The sequence below is a fragment of the Megascapheus bottae genome, chromosome 4 (assembly GCF_031878675.1).
Source record: "Megascapheus bottae isolate mThoBot1 chromosome 4, mThoBot2.hap1, whole genome shotgun sequence".
Taxonomy (NCBI): Eukaryota; Metazoa; Chordata; class Mammalia; order Rodentia; family Geomyidae; genus Megascapheus; species Megascapheus bottae.
In genome coordinates, this window is record NC_143512.1 from 55,467,060 (window position 1) to 55,487,952 (window position 20,893).

The window sequence follows — 20,893 nt, forward strand, 5'->3', positions numbered from 1 at the left end:
TCCTCCCTCCCTCTCCCTCTCCCTCTCCCTGTCCCTTTTCCTCTCTCTCTTGTTCTGTGGTTTGAACTCAGGGCCTGGGCACTATCCCCGAGCTTCTTTTGCTCAAGGCTAGCACTCTACCACTGGACCCACAGCGACACTAATGGCAATTTCTGTGTATGTGGTAATGAGGCATTGAGCCCAGGGCTTGAAGCATGCTAGGCAAGCACTCTACGACTAAGTCACATTCCCAGTCCTAAACCTGTTTTTTGTTTGTTTTTGCCACTCCTGGGACTTGAACTCAGGGCCTGGGCACTCTCCTTGGGCTTTCGAAAGGCTAGGGATCTACCATGTGAGCCACAGCACCACTTTCAGCTATTTCTATGTATGTGGTACTGAAGAATCCAACGCATGTCTTTGTGTATGCTAGGCAAGCCCTATACCATCTGTCAAACTCCTGACCCGCCCTGTGTTTTTGAGGCAGGTTCTTACTTCCTGCCTAGGCATGAAGACCAGGATCTTGTGCTTCCTGATCTCAGGCTTTCTTGTATCTAGGAGGACAGTCATTCACCACTGTGCCCAGCAATCAGTTGAGGAGTCTCTTGACCTTTTCTGCCCAATTTGTCCCAAACTTTTCTCCTCCTGATCTCAACCTTACAAGTAGCTAGAATTAAAGTAGCTAAGATTAAAGGCGTGATCCGTTGATTTCTTTCTTTTTTGTTGGTTGTGGGGCTTGAACTCAGAGCTTAAGCACTGCCCCTGAGTTTTTCCACAGTTCCACTTCCAGTTTGGGGTTGTTAATTGGACATAAGAGTCTCGTGGACTTTCTTGCGCAGGCTGGCTTTGAACTGCCATCCTCATATCTCAACATCCTGAATAGCTAGGATTACAGGTGTGAGCTACTGGTGCCCAGCCAATTTTATTTCTTTTTTTTAATTTTTTAAATTTTTTTATTGTAATTAGTAAAAGGGTTACATGATATTTGCCAGATAGAAGGTGCATTAATTCACATACATTGATACCCTTTCACATGTCTTGGTACCCATTTCCCTCCCCCCCCACACCCCCCTCCCGTCTTAGTTTTCCCCCCTTCCCTATCAAATTTCAAACAATTTTATTTCTTTAACATAGAAATACCGAATATATGAGATACTTCTTGATTTGCTTAGAAATTTATACTGATTGCTTCTTTTCTGGGAATAGCTCTGGGAGCACCAGACTGGGTCTGTTTGATTTGGGCTCATCATTACCCTTTCTCTTGTTGGTCGTTACCATTCTGCTCACAGCTGACATCCATTCTCAATCATTTCCATCACTACCAATAGCTTACTGAACTAGGAGTTTTTTTCCCATATATTTTTATTGTGATTAATAGAAGGGTTACATTATATTCACCAGATAGAAGGTGCATTACTTCACAAACATTGATACCCTTTCTCATGTCTTGGTCCCCATTTCCCTCCCTCTACCTAACATTTTATTCTATTTCCCGCCCCCTCAGGTTGTGGGGCTTGAACTCTGGGCCTGGGCACTGTCCCTGAGCTGTTCAGCTCAAGGTACTGCCCTCCTCCTTGAGCCACAGCGCTGCTTGGAGTTTTTATTTTTAATAAAATTTCTTTAGCTGGGAATGGTAGTGACACCTGCAATCCTGTGGCTCAGAAGGTAGCTATTGGGAAGATTATGGTTTGAGGTCAACCTTGCCAAAAGTTAGCAAAATTTTACCTTACTTTAAATAAGCTGGCCCGGACAGCACTTACTTGGGCTCTCAGCTATGTGTGAGGCATGGGTAGGCAGATCGTGGTCCAAGGTTGATGTTGGCAAAAGTGTGAGACCTCATTCCAAAAATAAAGTAAAAATGGATGGAATATGGATCAATTGGTGGCAAAGTGTCCTGACACATGCAAGTCCCTGAGTTCCAACTCCAATATCATCAAAATAAGATTGAGACACAACTCACATATGACATAATTCATCCAGTTAAAATGCTCACTTCACTATTTTCAGTATATCCATAGTGTATTGTAGTCACTCCACATTTTTTGCCACTCCTGGGATTTGAACTCAAGGCCTGGGCACTGTCCTTGGTCACTTTTGCTCAAGGCTAACCTCTGCCACTTGAGCCACAGCTCTACTTCTGGCTTTTTCTGTGCATGTGGTACCAAGGAATTGAACCCAGGACTTTGTGTACGCTAGGCAAGCACTCTACCATTAGGCCACACTCCTGGCCCTCAACATTTTTTTTTTTTTTACTAAGGACATCATTGCATTAATTACACAGGGGCCAATCAACAGTGACAGTAACATTAAAATAATCGCCAGAGGGCCAATCATGGCTGAGGATTAGGGAAGTTGCCCAGGGGGACCAGTTGTACAGCCTCTCATCTCATCCTTGGGACCCCTGTCTCTCCCTTTCTTGCTCATCTAGTCTCCTCTTTACAGCTGCCAGGCTATCTTTTATTACCCGAGTGTGGTTTGCTCAAAAGCAACATTCTCCTCCCAGGGTGACACTCAAACCTCTAGGAACAATATATCTAGTCCTCTTCTGTTCTGGAGGACAACTTTAGCCAGGGACGTCAGTGAGTCAGTGAGACTGTTGACTGACTTATGCATATGTCTTAGGTCAGCATCTGTTTGGGACCCAAGAATGTCAAAGTCCATTTCTCTGGGAGTCTGGAAGTCCAGGATCCTCACACACTGTCTTCACCTAGGAGTGATGAACCCAGTAGTTTGTTCCTGCTACCTTCACAGTGGTTGGAGTGTTGGGAATCACAGTGCCAGGGTACTGGAAACCAGATGATGAACATGTCCCTAGATCATCTTGTAAGGCCTGTAAGGACTGGATTGAATCATGGTTAACAGTGCCAGCTGAGATAACACATGGCTTGGGGGGGGGCAACAATTGTTATCAGACTCAGGCAGACAGAATTCTTTGGATTGGGGAGCATATAGCATGCCCTCCCAGTTCTGCACCCAAGAAAGCCCTCACAACTGGGAAGCATGCTTAACAATCCCTCCAGTGGGCACAAAGAATAGTTCCACATCAGTGTACCAATCCTGACCCAGCTTGCATCATGGCTAACTCAATTGCATACTAATTTTGCTTGTAAGCTCCATTCTTAAGACATGCTCATACCATCTACTACATATAGGAACTCTAGGATTTGCTCATCCCATCTACTACATACAAAAACTCTTTAGGATTTGTCTTCCTCCCTTTTTAGAACATTTAAGATAATTCTTTACAGATCCTTTCTTATTCATAAGAAACCATTTTTTCAACTCCTCTCCCAAAACCTTTACTACCTTTCTCTATTTTTCATTTGACTATAGCCCTCATTTACATTTGTACCTCTCACCTCTAGGCTGTCCTCAACATTTAATTTTAAATATTACTGTCTTCCCTAAGAAATCCTGTACCTACTAGCAGTCATTTCTATGTTTTATCCCCAGTATCAAGCAACCACTAACTTATTTTATTTCTCTATAAAGTTGTCTATTCTGGATATAAAGTATAGTCAGATTGTATGTGTGTTTCGTGACTTTTAAGTTGCCATGATGTTTCAAAGTTCATTGTAGCACATTGTTGTAGCACACATCAGTACTATTTTTCTTCTTATCAAATAGTATTTCTTTTTCTGGAGATTTTAGTCCTTCCCCACCTCCCCAAGTCTTGGGCTTGAACTCTAGGTCTGGGTGCTGTCCTTCTACCACTTGAACCACAGTGCCACTTCCATTTTTTTCCTTTATTAATTGTAAGTAAAAGTCTCACAGACTTTCCTGCTCATGCTGGCTTCAAACTGTGATGCTCAGATCTTGGCCTTCTCAGTAGTTGATAGGATTACAGACCTGAGCCCCCGGTCCCTGGTTATTTAGTCATTTACTCATTAGTTGATGAATACCTGAGTTGTCTCCATTTGTTGGCTATTTAGAATAATGTTGGAGCTGGGTATGGTGGCTCACGCCCGGTAATCCTAGCTACTCAAGAGATCTGAGAATCAAGGTTCAAAGCCAGCCTAGGCACAAAAGGACCTGGGCTCTAATCTTCTGCTAATCTTTAGAAAAAGGGAAGTGGAGCTTGGCTCAATGGTAGGGCAGTATCCTTGAGTTTAAGGGCTCAGGGACAGTGCCCAGGCCTAGAGTCCAAGCTCCAGGACTGACAAATGAGAGAGAGAGAGAGAGGGGGGGGGAGTATAATGTTGGGGCTGTGAGTGTGGCCTAGTGGTAGAGTGCCTGCCTAGCATGCATGAAGCCCTGGGTTGGATTCCTTGGTACCACATATAGAGGAAAAGCTGGAAGTGGTGCCGTGGCTCAAGTGACAGAGCACTAGTTTGAGGAAGTCCAAGGACAGTGCTCAGGTCCTGAGTTCAAGTCTCAGGACTGGCAAAAAAAAAGAATGTTACATGTTGGCATTGGTGATGACTTTTGCCTGAAATCTTAGCTACACAGGAGGCTGAGATCTGATAATCATAGCCAGCCTGGTCAAGAAAGTCTGCAAAACTCATCTCCAATTAAGCACAAAAAAGCCGCAAGTGGAGCTGTAGCTCAAGTGATGGAGCACTAGCCTTGAGGGGAAAAGAACAAAAATCTCAAATACAATGCATAGGCTTGGAGTTTAAGCCTCAGGACTGGCATTAAAACAGGAAAATGAGAAGCAGAAGGAGAGGAGAAGTAAAAGGAGGATGAAGAGGAGAAGGAGGAAGAGGAAGAAGAGGAGGAGGAGGAGGAGGAGGAGGAGGCTATCATGAAAAGCCAGCACAAGTTTTTGTGTAGAAATATTTTTGCTTTTCTTGGATGTACACCCAAGTGGAGTTGTTGTATGGAATGAGTTGCAATGACTGAAGTTATTGAAGCTACAGTGACTACACATGTCGAGCTTCTCCTGCATTAGGACTGTCTGTGTTCTGGAATTTGACCATTCTAAGAGGTCTCACATCATGTACTGTTTTCCATTTCCCTGAAAATGGACGATGTGGTGCATTTTTCACACGTGTATATGGCTGCCGTCTTAACATCTTGTTTGGGAATCTGTTCCTTCAACACTTCAGACCATTTTGGAATTGTGTTCATTTCATTTTGTTTTTGCAGTGGGTCAGGCTGTTTTATCTAAGTGATGATAGATACATTTTTTTTCTTCCAGTTTCATTAATGTTTGCCTCCTGTATTGGCAATCTGTTAGACTCATACAGACTAAGGACTATTCTGTCTTCCTGGAGAATCAACATCTTTATCATCATATGAGGGCCCTTTATCATTGCAACTTGCTTGGAAAACTGCTCGGATATTTATGTGGTCACTCTTGTTTAAAAATAACTTTAAAATACATAATTGACATTGTATATAATCAAAGTATACAATGTGGTAAATATCTGTCTATCTGTTTATCTATGTATCTATGAATAAATAGACACCATAATGACTATCACAATTGAGTTGATGTACTTATACTCACCCTCAGAACTTGTGGATCCATGGAAAGTTTGCATGCTTTGAGCATTCTTCCCTCCCCAATGCAAGCCCTATCTTCCCATCGAAATAGTTATCTTTTCTTTGTTAGATTAAATAAGGAAAAAAAGCAGAAAAGCATATGAGAAAATGTTCATCATCCATGGTTGTAAAGGAAATGCAAATAAAAACAACTCTAAGATACCACCTTACACCAATGAGAATAGCCAATATTTTGAACTCAGACAATGACAGATGCTGGAGGGGCTATAGAGAAAAAGGAACCCTACTGCACTGCTGGTGGGATTGTAAGCAAGTTCAGCCACTCTGGAAAGCAGTGTGGAGGTTTCTTGAAAAACAGAAAATAGATCTTCCCTACGATCCCGCCATACCACTCCTGGGCATCTACCCTGAACATCATAACCCAGGATATGATAAGGACACCTGCTCAGCTATATTCATCTCTGCACTAGTCACAACAACCAGGTGATAGAAACAATCCAGATGCCCTACTGCAGATGAATGGATACAAAAAACGTGGTGTATATATATACAATGGAATTCTACATAGCCAACAGACAAGATAAAATAATGGCATTCACAGAGAAGTGGATGAATCTAGAGCGAATCATGTTGAGTGAGACAAGTCAAGACCAAAGGAACAAAAGGCGCGTGGTATCCTTAATATATAGCTATTAGATTCAAACAGTACAAGAGTGAGGACTCAATATTTGCATACCCAATGCTATGGACATGGTATTGGAAATATAAACACAACTACATAGATATAAAAATTTATGACCCTATAGACATGTTTTATTACGTAGATAAATATATATCTATGACATACAAACCCTCAGCCTAATTTTAATTATGTTCTAAAATCTAAGTGCCTGTGATTATATATAGAGATTCCCTTCTTGAATATTTGTTAAACATGTCAATTGAAATTTGATGTAAAAATCAAGGTTAATAAATTATTTAATAAAAACCTCCTTTTCTTCCTCCTTTCCCTCCCTCTCCCTCTTCCCCTCCCTCTCCCCTCCCCCTCCCTTTTCTCCTCCTTTTCCCCCTCCCCTTCCCTCTCCTCCTCCTCCTCCTCCTCCTCCTTCTCTTCTTCTTCTTCCTCCTCCTCCTTCTTAGTCCTTTGTTGATACCAGGGTTTGAACTCAGGGCTTTGAACTCTCACTTGGCATTCATGCTACAGCTAGCACTCTACCATTTGAATTAGAACTCCAATCTGTCATTTTGCTAGTTAATTGGAGGCAGAAACTTACAGACTCCATCTAGGCCTCAGCTTCTTGAGGAGCTAGGCTTACAGGCATGAAGCACCAGTCCTCAGCTCTAATATTCGACTTTTACCTCAAAATATGAAAATAAAATACTTTTTTTTAAACTTCTTTAGCAGTTTAGTAGGTTGAAGCTATTAAACAAAGTAGCTCTGGGTGCTATTTCCAAATTCACCACCCAATCTATGTCAGAGCCACCTCTATCATTGATTTCCAGCTTTGCTTTCACTGAAACTTGCTCTCTATTGATCAGTTTATAAATACTAAGATTTAAAACAGACTTCCTATCTGTTTATTGTTTTTGGCCTCTAGCTTATCTATTGTTAAATAATGAACTTTACACATGCATTAGAATGGAGAGGATAAATTACAGCAGAATTTTCAGAGGTTAGAAAACCACCAATGAGCAGAAACAAAAACATCATCTTAGAATGCTGCTCAGAAAGTAAGTTGAGCACAGGTATTACACAAACCAAATATAAGCTACAAATCCAATCTCAAGTACAGAACTTACAGGTGTTACTACTTAGCGAAACCTTAGATTTAGGTTCTTTTGCTTCTAGACTGAAAGCAAGACATGTTTACATTTAAATTTGGAAAGTTTGGCTGACAGCTTATTATTTTTTAAAAGTAAACATTCCATAGCAAATGGCCTTATCATAACCGTATACCAAGAGCAAAGAGTTCGGGTAGGTGGAGGGAGTAGAGAGGAGGGAACTAGCAAAGAAGATAGTTTGTGAGACTATCTTGAACAAACCATCAAACATCTGGAAATATAGAGCATTAGCCTTGAACAAAAAAAAGCAAAAAGCTTCTGGACAGTACTCAGACACAAAATTCAGGCTCCAGGATTGGCTAGAGATATGGATTAAGTGGTACAGCACCAGTAGAGCAAGCAATCCAAGCTTAAGGCCTGGAGTTCAAGCCTTGATATCAGCAAAACCACAATCAGGGTGGCTAAGAGATATTCTAAAAATTACTTGGATTTGCTTTCTAGGCTAACCACTTATTAGCTGTGGCATCCCGGGGCATGTTATGTAACCTTTCAGCCTCAGTTTCCCATCTGGATAACGGAGATGATAGGTATAGAAGCCATACACAGAAATGTACCAACAAGCTCATGCATTGTGCTCATAGTGCAATAATGTCAACTACTATTTGCAGAGTATTTAAAAGTATTCTTACATACATTTTTCTCATTTGATAATACAAGCACTTGGGATACTTTTTATTCCTTTCGCTTCTGTAACGTATTGAACGAAATGATATTGACACTCAAAACTCCACCTAGGGCCCAGAATCATGATATACACCTGTAATCCCAGCACTTGGGAAATTGAGTCAGAAAGGTTGGGGGTTTGAGGCCAGCCAGAGTTATGTATCAAGACTCTGTCTCAAAATAACCACAGTAACAACCACATTGAATGACAGGCTATGGAGCGTAATACCATGGAAGAAACTAGAAACTTCAGCAGCATATATCTTTGCGCACAAAGCTTTCTTTTGTCAGGTTAAATAATTTAAATTCCTGTTTCTCAATGATTTGTTTACTGTCCTCTGCGTCTTCAGGTTTCAATATTTACCTTAGATTATAGAATTCAAAGTTGTACCACTACAGAAAAGGCCCAAAAGGCTATATTCTGGAAGCAATGCCTTACTGCCTTTAGTTTGATTCATCTAGTATTTGATTTATTTTTGAAATAATTGTAGAAAAATCATGGATCTAGGGCATATTCACTAAGTATTCAGCCAGGGTCCTGGTTATATAAACATTTCTGTATCTATGTAATGAAATGAAATCATTGAAATATTGCATAGCCGGGAGCTGGTGGCCCTACCTGTAATCCTAGCTATTCAGACGGCTGAGGCTGGTTCAAAACAGGCTGGATTAGTAAAGACTCCATCAGAATTTTATCTCCAATTAACCACTCAAAAACCAGAAGTGGTGCTGTGGCTCAAGGGGTAGAGTGCTAGCTTGAGCACAAAGAGGCACCCAGGCCCTACGTTCAAGCTCCTCAACTGACAAAACAAGTTTTCAGAAGGGTTAGGGACATAACTCCACAGTAGAGCACATGCTTGTCATCTGGGAGGCCATCAGTTCAATCATCAGCACCAGAAACAGAACTCAGAAATGACCCTGGATGGAAGTTCACTCCTGGAATCCTCCCTACTCAGGAGGCTGAGACTCAAAGGACTGGGCTGCGCCTGACAGAAAAGTCAGAGAAAGGCTGGATAAGTGGGACTGCATTAAACTGCAGGGCAAAGGACATAGCTAGTAAATTAATTAGGAAGCCTACAGAATGGGAGAAGATCTTCACTAACCACACAACAGACAAAGGCCTCATATCTAAAATATATCAACAGCTCAAAAAATCGAATCACTCCAAAACTAATCTCCAAAGTAACAACCAACCCATCTAAAGATGGGCCAAAGACCTAAAGAGAGTCTTCTCTCTAGAAGAAATAAAAATGGCCTGTAGACACATGAAGAAATGCTCAACATCTCTGGTCATAAAAGAAATGCAAATCAAATCAACTCTAAGATTCCACCTCACTCCAGTTAGAATGGCCAGAATCAAGAAAACTAATAGCAACAGATGCTGGAGGGGATGTGGCCAGGAGGGATCACTACTACACTGCAGGTGGGAGTGCAAACTCATTCAACCACTATGGAAAGCAGTCTTTCCTCAAAAGACTAAACATAGAGCTCCCCTATGACCCAGCAATCCCACTACTTGGCATTTACCGAACTGTTCAGAAACAAGGCCATACTAAATCCACTAGCACAGTGATGGTCATTGCAGCACTATTTACCACAGCAAAGATATGGAACCAATGCAGATGTCCCTCAGTTGATGAGTGGATCAACAAGATGTGGTATTTATACAAAATGGAATTCTGTGCTGCTGTCAGAAAGAATGACATCGCCTCATTTGTAAGGACATGGGAAGACTTAGAAAAAATCATATTAAGTGAAGTAAGCCAGACTCAAAGGAACATAGGCCCAATAGTCTCCCTCATTTGTCATAATCAGTAGAAACCTTGGGCTCTCCTAGAAGAGATTTACAATAGAACAAAATCTAGAGACATTAGGCCAAATAGTATGACACTAAATGTAAGGACCTCCAGGATAAGGAAACAAAAGCCATATAATGAGTGATTGTTGTTCTTAATGTACTATGTTATGTCTCATCTCTTTTGCCATCCCTTGGTTATCTCATATTGTTAGAATTTTTCACCTTGTTATCTGATATATTTTATATGTGCTTAATTGGTTATTTGAAATTGGATGGGGAAAGGGGGAAATCAAGATAAGCAGGGGGAGGGTGGGACGGAAATGGGGATCATGTCATGAGAAAGGGTATCAATGTATGTGAAGTAATGCACCTTCTATCTGGTGAATATAATGTAACCCCCTTCTATTAATCACAATAAAAATTATTTAAAAAAAAGAAAAGTCTGTGAGACTCCATCTCCAATGGACCAACAAAAAGTCAGGACTGGAGATGTGGTTCAAGTAGCAGAGCACCAACTGTGAAGAAGAAAGCTTGAATTGAAAATGAGTGTAATTGTAACAGCTCAAATGCAAGCAAAGCAGAATGCTTTAATCATGCCTGTGGTCACTATGCCAGTCTTGGGACTACAATTTGTGATAGTACACTACAATTTCCTATTCCTTTGAAGAAGTGAAGGGCTTTTCTTTACTGCCTTACTCTAATGAATAATATTGTGTATAATAGTACTGAAGTGTAAACCCAAGTGTGTTGAAATCATGACCCACTTGCTAATTTGAATTGCATGAAAAACATGTTAACTGAATGCACATGTATTTACACAGCTATGTTTACGCAGTGGAAAAGCAGAGCTGCAAGTGTTCCATTTAAGGATGATGAGCTGATGATCCTAGAGTATAGCTGAGGGGTGAGCTCCCTCAGTTCAACTTTTCAGGATTAAGTATCTAGAAGATAAAGCTATAGAATCTTACAGGAAAACTAAGAACAGTAATTCATAGCACACACCAACTTCAGGCATTCAAACTGCATTGTCTCAGACTCTGATGTTGCAAACTTTTAGCCTTTTGAGCAATAACTAAGCTTTTAGGTTGTTTGACTCATAATATCCCGCATTTGATGGTAAAAATAATTATGGTATGTGTTTTGCTAAATTAGATCTGTTTCTAAAGTTGCTAGTGGGTTTTGTTTTTGTTTTTGTTTTTGTGCCAGGCCTGGGGCTTGAACTCAGGGCTTGGGCTCTGTCCTTGGGCTTGTCTTGCTCAAGGCCAGTGCTCTATCACTTGAGGCATAGCTCCACTTCCAGCTTCTCTCCTTCCTCCCTCCCTTCCCCCTTGCCACCCCTCACCCCGCCTTTTTGTAGTTTACTGGCAATCACAGTCTCATGGACTTTTCTGTTGGGGCTGGCTTTGAACTGATTCCAGTGTCCTGAGTAGTTAGGATTACAGGCACAGGCCATCAGTGCCTGGTTAGTAGTGGTTTCTTGTTTGCTTTTGTTTTGTGGAAGCATTAGACTTGAACTCAAGAGTTTTGTGCTTGCTAGGAAGATGATCTATGGCTGAACCATGCCACTTGGACTTTTCTGTGCTGGTTGTTTTTGAGATTCTGTTTTCCTTCTTGCCAAATTGCATGTTTCACCCATTTTAGGCATTTCAGTAGAGCTAGGATATGTACATGCCACCACATGCAATTCTAAGAATGGAGCTCACAAACTTTTCTAGTCTTGAACCTCGCTTCCCCAAATCTCAGCCTCCAGGTAGCTTGGATTACAAGCCTGAGCCCAGTTCAGAAAATCTTTGAGATGATCTTTCTTTTCCCTTTCTTGTTTCCCTTCTCTAATTTCTTCTTCCTCTTTTGCCTCCTTCTCTCCCTCTTTTCCCCCCTCTCTCCTTCCTTTCTTTTCATAGTAGATAACAAAATAAAAGCTTTTATTTGATTAAGTCTCTAGTTAATAAAAATATGCTATAACATATTATATCTCATATTTTTTTCCAGATTAAAAAAAGCAGAGAAAAAAGTTTATATAAGTTCTTAATTTCTCCAGAAAAATTAAGTAAGGTGGAGCTGTGGGATCACTGAAGTTCGCTTTAAAAAATAGTTCTTTTGGATGGGAGTTTGGCCTAGTGGTAGAGTGCTTGCCTAGCATGCTTGAAGACCTGGTTTTCAATTCCTCGGTACCACATACATAGAAAAAAGCCGCAGTGATGCTGAGGCTCAAGTGGTAGAGCTCTAGCCTTGAGAAAGTCCAAGGATAGGGTTCATGCCCTGAGCTCAAGCCCAGGACTGATAAAAAAAATAGTTCTTTTTATTTAGTTAACTGAAATACAGAAGGTTGGGTTCTAGGTTTGATTCTGTGATATATTTAAAGTGCTTTGTACAGTGCCTTGCATGTAGTTTCCATTAAAATACTTAGCTATTAAAATATTTTAAGAAAAAATACTTTTATAAAATTTCGCTCAAAAAGTTAATTTTGGGCGGAAGGTAGCTCAGTGGTAGACTGTGTGTTGAGCATGCGTCAGGCTCTGGCCTCTATTCTCAGCACTAAATAAATAACCAAGAAAGTTAATGGCCATTGCTACTATCCACAGTACAATTGTTTTCAGAAGGAAGGGAAAGTATCAAAGTGAAGCAAATAAACTAGCCAGAAAATCAAAATAAGTAAGGTGTACATTATGTTCCATTTTGAAAACCTAATAAATATAGTCTTAGAATTCCTGAACAGAGTCAATTACTCTCCATGATCACAGCACCACCTTCAGGAGAGAAAGGTGTTCATTTTAATTAGCTGGAGGGATGTCTATCCTTGTTGGACGGATGGGGTCATCCCTAAAGGTCAGGTGTAAAAACAACAGTGTTTGTTTTAGTCTAATCCATTGCGAAGACTGTCTGCTCTCTTCCAATCTGGCTGGGATCTAGGCAGAAGTCCAGACTGGAAGCTTTTGACTTTTTAAGTGAAGCATTGAAAGAAGCTGATTAGACATGAAGTGCATATAATCTCATTTATTTTGCTTCGGGACCACAAGCTCAAATATAAGTGATGGTATTTTATATATCTATAAGACATTTCAGTCTCCCTTGATAACGTACACTTTTAATCAGTATCATAATTTTCAGTTATATCAAATAAATAATGAAATTAAGAAAGGATGCCCTTCTAGCACCTAAAACAGTACCCGCTGGATGAATAATTGGTTGAGAATGACAGCATGGGTCACACTGAACAAGTTGGGGGCAAAGGAGGGTGACAGCACCTGAACTCCTACTATTGCTCTGTCCTCCCACCATATGAGACTATAGAGTGCCAGAGAGACAGGTGGTATGAACAGAGATATGCTGTAAGAATACACACATGCGCATGCACACGCGCACACACACACACACACACACACACACACACACACAGAGGAGTTTCAGGATGTAATACAAAAATAATGAAATATCTCATTGAAAGTTTTGTATTGATCACCTGTAGAAACTATATCAGAATATATCTATAACTATATATACGATGGAGCTTAAATAAAATACATTATTCAAACTAATTCATCTACTTATCTTTACTTTTCTTACCGCAAGGTTTAAAATGATTTGTATAGCTCTTATTTTTTTGTTTGGCACTTCTACTATAGGGGTAGGATTATAGTGGAAGTGGCCTTGGGTCCTGATAAGTGTACTGAGCATGTGCCAGGCGTCTGGTACTGGGAAAATAGCTTATGAGAAAGTTAGTTTTCCAGTCAAGCTGATTACCCCTGCTTTCTTAAACAGGAAAACTGAAGCTGAGAGATGATAATTGCCTGAGAAATGACAGCTAATAAGAAGAGGGCCTCCTTAAAATAAGCTGGCACTTCTGTGTTGATTTTATTCTATTCTTTTCTATTTTCTATGCTATTTTATTCATTATTCTATTCTTTTTGTTTCTAGAATAACCCTTATTTGGAATCATGGAAAGCAGAGTTGTGTAGAGAGGGAGAGACTTTAATTCAAAATTTAAATTCTAGGGCCAGGAATTTGGCCTCATGATAGATGCTTGCCTAGCATGCACAAAGACCCAGGTTGGATTCCTCGGTAGCACATACATAGAAAAAGCCAGAAATGGTGCTTTGGATCAAGTGGTAGAGCTCTAGCCTTGAAAAAGCCCAAGGGCAGCACTCAGGCCATAAGTTCAATCCCCATGACTGGCAAAAAAAGAAAAGAAAAAACATTAAATCTTACAGTTGGGGAAAAGAGAGTCAGAAGTCCAGTGACTTGCTGAGAATTGGCTGTAGCTGTCTCACATGGTTTACCACCTCCTTCAGTGGAGGGGAAATCATGGTAAATCTTAAGCAGATAAAGAAGCAGCTGTTCTTACAGCAGAAAATGGTCTGAAAAGTCAGGAAAGAAGTTAATGTTTGATTTGGGATGAGAGCAGAAATTAACCTGCAAGGAGGAGAGGCAATAGGAAGTACACAGTACACTTCACTCGCAATACAACAAAATAATGTCTTTAAGGAAAGACAGGGCCATTGTAAAGAGGATCTAAGAGGAAGTATGGCCCAGGTAAGGCTGGAGAGGTAGGCAGTGGCCAGATCATACAGAACTTTTAGGTTTTGAGAAGATTCTGGTCTTTAGAAAGGCACAGAAGGCCTTAAGCCAGAATGACATGACCTGTTGGATCTACTCTTGGAAAAAGATCACTGTGACTTTACAATAAATATAAAGAACTTTAAAAATAAGTAACAAGAATGAATATGGGTGAGAGTTGCACTGCTGTGAGCTGCTGTTAGGTAATTTTCACGTACAACAACATCTCTTTAGTTTTGTGGTAAGGACTTGACTAAGGTAAGGTGTTCAGTCACTTGGACAAATCATCTCACAATGGGTAGGTAGGCAACTGTTCTTCCTCCCATAGTTTTGGGCTCTAGGACTTCAAATCCCAGGAGTTTCCTCTTCCTTTGGAAATCGTTAGCCTTTTATTGTTCATTTTCTGAATCCCAGCTCTCATGGGTCAGATGATCCATAAATGATGGTGCCTCTGTGCTCATCTATTAGTATTAGCAGAGCAAGGCCTCTCTGACTTGTGCTTTGTCTAAAGGACATCTGGAAGGAATCACTTGCAGATTCAAAGTTTTCAATGGAATGTGTTCCACTATTGTATTCTCAAGATAACCATGGTTAACTCTTCAGTGTACTCCCCTGAAGTACTTTACTCTGTGACTCTCTGACCATTTTTTTTCCCCAACTGGAAAAGAGTTTATGATATCTTGGACTAAAAAAAGATGGTGTCCATGAAGATGAATTGAACAGACTTAAGCTCACAGAGGTGATGGATTGGACATGGAAAGGGAAGGAGATGTCAAGGATGCATGGCTTTGCATAAACTCAGAGGCTTATGGAATGTTCACTAAGTTAAAAAGTACTAAGAGGCCAAAAGATTGGGAAGCATGGTGTTACTGGTTTGAGTAGAAGTTTGAGGGATAGTGAAAAGGGATGGTTGAGGGGTTAGTCTATGTCATGTACCAGGTGCGATTTCTCATGGTGGGCATTATGGTAGAAGTCCTCCGTGGTGATCTAGGGGGGACTGCTCTGCAAACCAGTTCAGCTCAGCCCATCCCTCCTCCCCAGTTCCTTGTCAGTGATGCCATGTTGGAAGCTTGATGATTTGGGATAGGACTTTTTACACCCACAGAAATGGGCAGTTGCTTCAAATCATGTCTCCTCCCGTTACTAAGCCCACCAAGGTGGGCTTATCATTTATCTTTTGTGGCCATCCTGTCTGCTTTAAACATATTTCCCATGATCTGATTAATCCATTATAGGATTCCAAAAAGCATCAGTATATTTGGTAAGTAATAATGCTTATTGCATGGTACTCTCTGGGTGCCAATGTGTGTTAAATGGAGAAGATAAGATAGAGACTGCAGGTTTTATTAGAAGTTAGGTTATTGCAATTGCTCAGGATGGCGGCACATTTAATCAACATGTACCAAGGACCGAGGAGGTGATTGTCAAACTTTGTATACAAACTCATTTTTCTATACTTCACCAGAAATACAGTGGACTGAGCAATGGGGGTACTCAGAGAAGTATATGAACAGGAGTTGGAAAGGCTCTGCCTTATGTTGTATTTTTTAAATTTTCTTTTTCCGAGGGAGAGGGTGCCAGTCCTGAAACTTCAGCTCAGGACTTGGTGCTGTCCCTTATTTTGGTCAAGGGTAGTGCTCTACCATTTGAGCCACACCTCCTCTTCTAGCTTCAAAATGTGACCCTCAGATCCTCCTGAATAGCTAGGATTACAAAGACATGAGCTACCTTTGTTTGGCTTCATTAAAAAAAAAAATCTTGTTCTTATTGTACTGGTTCTGGAGCTTGAACTCGGGTCTGGTTTCTCAGTTTTCTTTCAAAAGGCTGGCACTCTACCATTTGAGCCACATCTCCACTTCTGGCCTTTTGCTGTTTAACTGGAGACACGATTCTCACACACTCTTCTGCCTGGGCTGATCTGGAACCTTGATTAGCTAATAGTATAGGTATGAGCCACTGGTGCCGTAGTTGTGTCTGAAGTGCTGATAGCATATCAAGTGAAAGGGAGGATTTCAAGTCTAGAGCATGCGAGCCAACTCTTCTCTGAGGGCTGTCACCGTCACAGGAGTGGATTTTACATCCCCTTCGAAGTGTGCGAGCTGTGTTTTTTGGGTACTCCCTGATTGATATGTCAAAGGAAAGAACACATGATGGGAAATAAGAGACCTCTTCTTCGTGCTTTGAAAGCTGGGCCAACTTGACTCTCCATCCTCAATTGGACCGTGGGTGAACAGGCAGAAATAGAGAAGAAGAAAAAAAAAAAACCCAAAAACCACACAGTGAGCTAATAATTTCCACGCCCTCACTGAGCCCCACAAGCGATGTGGCAGTCTTCTTGGCCACTGTGCAGGTTTGGGGTGTTTCCCTGGCTAGGCCCTTTACCAGCTGAGCTACGGCTGGGGTTGGCCCCCCGCGCGCGTGTGCGCGTCCCGCGGGGCAGGGTGGGGTGTGCGGGTCCAGGGCTGACTTCCTCACCCGGGCAGGGCATCCGCGCACGGCCCCGGCCGTCACCGGAGGATGTTATATTAATGTCGCCCTGCGTGGTGCTGCCCCCGGTCTCCCCAAGCGCTCCCCGCCCGGCTCCCCCTCCTCCACTCCACTCCCTGGCGGCTGCGGGGCGCGTGCCACCCGGGCGGTTGAAACGGACTCCAACCGTTCCTTTGCTTCAGTAGGCGCGCGCGGGCGGCGGGGCGCGCGGCGCGGGTTGGGGGCGGGGGGCGCGGGCGGCGGGGCGCGGGCGGGGCGGGCGCGGGCGCAGGCGCGGGCGCTGGCGGGCGGGGAGTGGGCGCGGGAGTTGCCGCGGGCCGGCGCCGCGCCAAGCAGCCGTTGTCGTTGAGGATGGGGAGCTCTCCCGGTGTGCATTTCTGGAAAAACAATCGAGTAGTCCAGGGAAGGAGAAAAAGCAAGTTGCAAAACCCACCACCACCACCACCCGGAGACGGGTGACGAGCGACGCCGCGTCAGGACGAACCGTGCTGAAGGGGTGTGTGAAAATAGGCGGAGGAAGGTCGAGAGTTTGGACGAGCGGGCGTTTGGGATACAGTGGATAGGTATGCAGAGGAGGAAACACATTTAAGAAAGACTGGCACGTGGGAAGTGGAGATCCTCAAGTTTCCTCTGGTGGGGAACTGCTCAGACTCTCAGAGTCACAGAAAATTTGAGGGTCAAGACAACTGTCTCCCCCCGCCCCCAACTTTCCCCTTCTGGCTGCTCCAACTGTTCTTTCACCTTTCGTAAATCCACACCCATTTTCCCTGTGACACTTCCTGCAAACCCTGCACTTGGAAGATTATTTGAAAATTTGAATTGCACACTCATTGTTCCTAAACTGTATTTGATAAGTGACGATGAAATATGTAAGAAATATTTCCCCTCACGTAGTTAGGCCACAAAGCACCGCTAATTTTAGTTATTTGCAGAACTGATCGCTGAACTTAACAATACACCGGACTCATTCGAAGATGGTGCACGGTATCTAACCTTCATTTTTGCAGGAAGGATTCATTGCAACTTGAACTTGGGATGAGTACTGTAAATGCACTATAAGAGAAGTAGAATTCTTGTGGGTGAAACATCTTTTAATCCCAGAGTTATTTGACTGACTGACAAACATTTGGCTACATTTCATTTAAGATGAAGTTAACCTGTTTAACAGTTTCCCCCAATCTTTACTATGGGAAACTGGCTTAAGTTTGGATCTTCACTTAGATAACTTTCCCATCCTTTGATCATCAAGGAAAGCATTGGAGTTTTACTGCCTTTTGAGTAGAAGCCTTCTTCCCCCAAACAAACACATTTTAAACCATGCACATTGTGTTAGAGCAATGTGCAATCAGGTTTCAAATGGCGGTGGGTGGGGCGGGTGGGTGGCAGCTTGTCCCTTTTGGACGGTTCAGGTGGCGTCTGAGACTGCTCTGGCCTTGTGTTGCCCCTCCGGTCCCCTTCTCTCTCCCCCACCCCCCTTTTTCTTGTCTGTTGTGTTATGGGACTTGAACTCAAGGCCTTGGGCGCTGTCCCCAGAGCTCTTTTGATCAAGGCTAGTGCCCTAGCACTTTGAGCCACGGCGCCACTTCCGGGGACTAATCGGTGCGGGGCTGGCTTTGAACCGCGATCCTCGGGTCTCAGCCTCCCGAGTAGCTGGGATTACAGGCGTGAGCCACCGGCGGGCGCCGGCTTCACCCTCTCCTCTTTGATCTCAGGGTTCCCCCCGCACCCCCGGGTCCTGTCCGTGTGAGGTCGTCGTTATCGCCGGCTCTCCCTCCTCTCGCGAGCCCCGGTTTAGGCAGGGGGCTCAGGCGTTCCGGGGAGAGAGCGGACCGCCTTCCCGTGCGTAAAGCCGAGAAGTTATGGCACAGCCAGTGAGCGCGCTCTCCCGTCTCACGAGCCGCGGGGAAGCGGGGGAAACGCCGACGGACGCTCTGCGGACCTCTCAGCGGTGTTCGGTAGGGACCCAGCCCGGAAAGGCGGCGCGAGGCTGGGGGAGGACGTGAAGATTAAGGCCCATTTAAACTAAACATCTCCGTTTCTGGCGAGGGAAAGAAAGATGAAGTCCCAGAACCCGCGTCTCCGCCCGCCACTTGGCCCCTGGCCTCCCGCCGGCCTGGCAGCCCCGGGCCCGGGCTCCGGCCCGCCAAGGCTCGCGGCAAATCTTGGCGCGGTGGCTCGCGCCTCGGCCTCCGGAGGGCGGGGCCGGGCAGGGCGGGGCGGGGCCTCGGGCCGGGGGGCGGGGCGACCAGGCAACCTGGGGAATCCCACCCCTCCGTGACGTCACCGGGACGCTGGCCAATGAGATGCGGCCCGGGGGATTCCCGCTTTGGCTGCCGCCCCGCGGGCTTTTTAAAAGGTGCCCTGGGGAATTGGCTCTGAGCAGAGGGGACCGCGACGTCCCCGAGGACGAGGTTCCCGGGGGTTGTTGTTAGGCGCTAATGGCTTAGCCCTGAGGGGGAACCAGAAGCCGCCACGGGGAGACTGAACTGAAAGCCGGCAGAGATGGAGTGGAAGCTGGAGCGCAACGCCCCGCGGAGGGTCGGCACGGAAGAAGCCATGCTGTGGGTCAGTAACCACCTGTGCCCCCTTCCCCCCGACTTCTATTTAGAAAGGGGCTTCTTGGCGAAAGGCCCAGGGTAGCACACATCTTCACAGCTTGGTCGTGTGCGATGTGTGCGCGCTGGCCCTGGGGCTCGAATCCAGGACCTGGGCGCTGGCCCTGCTCTAGGCTAGCGCTCTGCCACCCGAGCCACAGCTCCACTTCCGGCTTTTGGATGGTTAATTGGAGATAAGAGGCATGGACTTTCCTGCCCAGGTTGGCTTGGCACAGCGATCCTCAGATCTCAGCCTCCTGAGTCACTAGGATGCCTCGTTGTTTTAAACAAGGTGAATGTGGTTGGACAAAGATGTGGGGATGGGGATGGGGACGGGGATGCCCGATGAGATTTCCCTAACTAGTCTCTCTGTGTTATGTGTCTTTTCCATGGAGAATGTCATGGAGGTGTCCTCTAAAGACCTGAAGCAGCAGAGACGCCAAGGTTCCCCCAAGGTGAGTGCACAGGACTTGCTCCGGCTTTCTGTCTTGGAGCAAAGCAATTCCTGCTAAAGAAGGCATTTGGAGGAAGTCTGAATTGGTCTGAAAAGAGGAGAATTACGTACTAAAATTCAAGAAACGGCGTCTCTAACATGATAGCAATGATTTGTATGTGAATAGTGTTTTCTAGTTTGTCGTGAAAGCGAAGGAAGAAGCTTGACGGGTCAGGTCGGCGGCGCGCTAGCTGGCTGCTAAAATGTCACCCAGTGAGTTGCTGGTTTGCGTCCTTGCACTCCGGTGCTTGCTCCCCTAAAAGATGGAAATGGTGCCATCTTATGGACAATAGGCGAAATGGCGTAATGCAGTGTTAAACTCGATCCAATTTCACAGTTTTCCCAGTGAAAGACCAAGCCCTAAAGCAGTCCTTTCTTTTTCCTTTTTGTAATTACTGTGAAAATCGAACTAATTTAAACTATTCTCACAAAGCAGCATTTGTACGACCTATTTCTGTCATAATTCTCTTTGGTTCACCTGTCTTTAACCTTTTACTCTTAGGTTCTGTTTCAAATCCTTAATAGTTTTTAGATTTTTCTAGGTAATGTATATTCTATATCCAAATGGTGACACATTGAATTGAACACATGGTGGAATGCATATAATGGGGAAAATAATTATACTGAAACCTTTTTTTTCCCACATAGGTGTGGGCCTGAACTTAGGGCTGAGAACTGTCCCTGAGCTTTTCTGCTCAAGGCTAGCACACTACCACTTTGAACCACAGCACCACTTCTAGTTTTCTGGTGGTTAATTGGATATAAGAATCTCATGTTCTTTAGTGCCCATGCTGGCTTTGAACTTTGATCCTCAGCTCTCAGCCTCCTGAGTAGCTAGGATTACAGGCATGAGCCACCAGCACCCTGCTTATACTTAAGCCTTTAAATTTTTTAAATATTGATTTTTCTATAGATATGTCTTGTATCCAGCCTATTTATTACTATGACTCCTAGATATTATGCTTCCTAAAACATACAATTGACCTTTGGGTTAGTAAATAGAGGTAATTTGAAGAATTATACCTAAATACCTGTTAA

At 43.6% G+C, this 20,893-nt stretch overlaps 1 protein-coding gene across 1 annotated transcript in view; it reads left to right on the plus strand.

Annotated features, from left to right (window-relative positions):
• The first annotated feature begins 19,746 nt into the window (after positions 1-19,746).
• The window catches only part of Cdc20b (cell division cycle 20B), a 42,110-nt gene continuing 40,963 nt past the window's right edge, over positions 19,747-20,893 (plus strand). Inside the window, 1 exon segment of the mRNA XM_090331150.1 lies at positions 19,747-19,817. The gene's annotated coding sequence lies outside the window, so the exon portion shown is untranslated.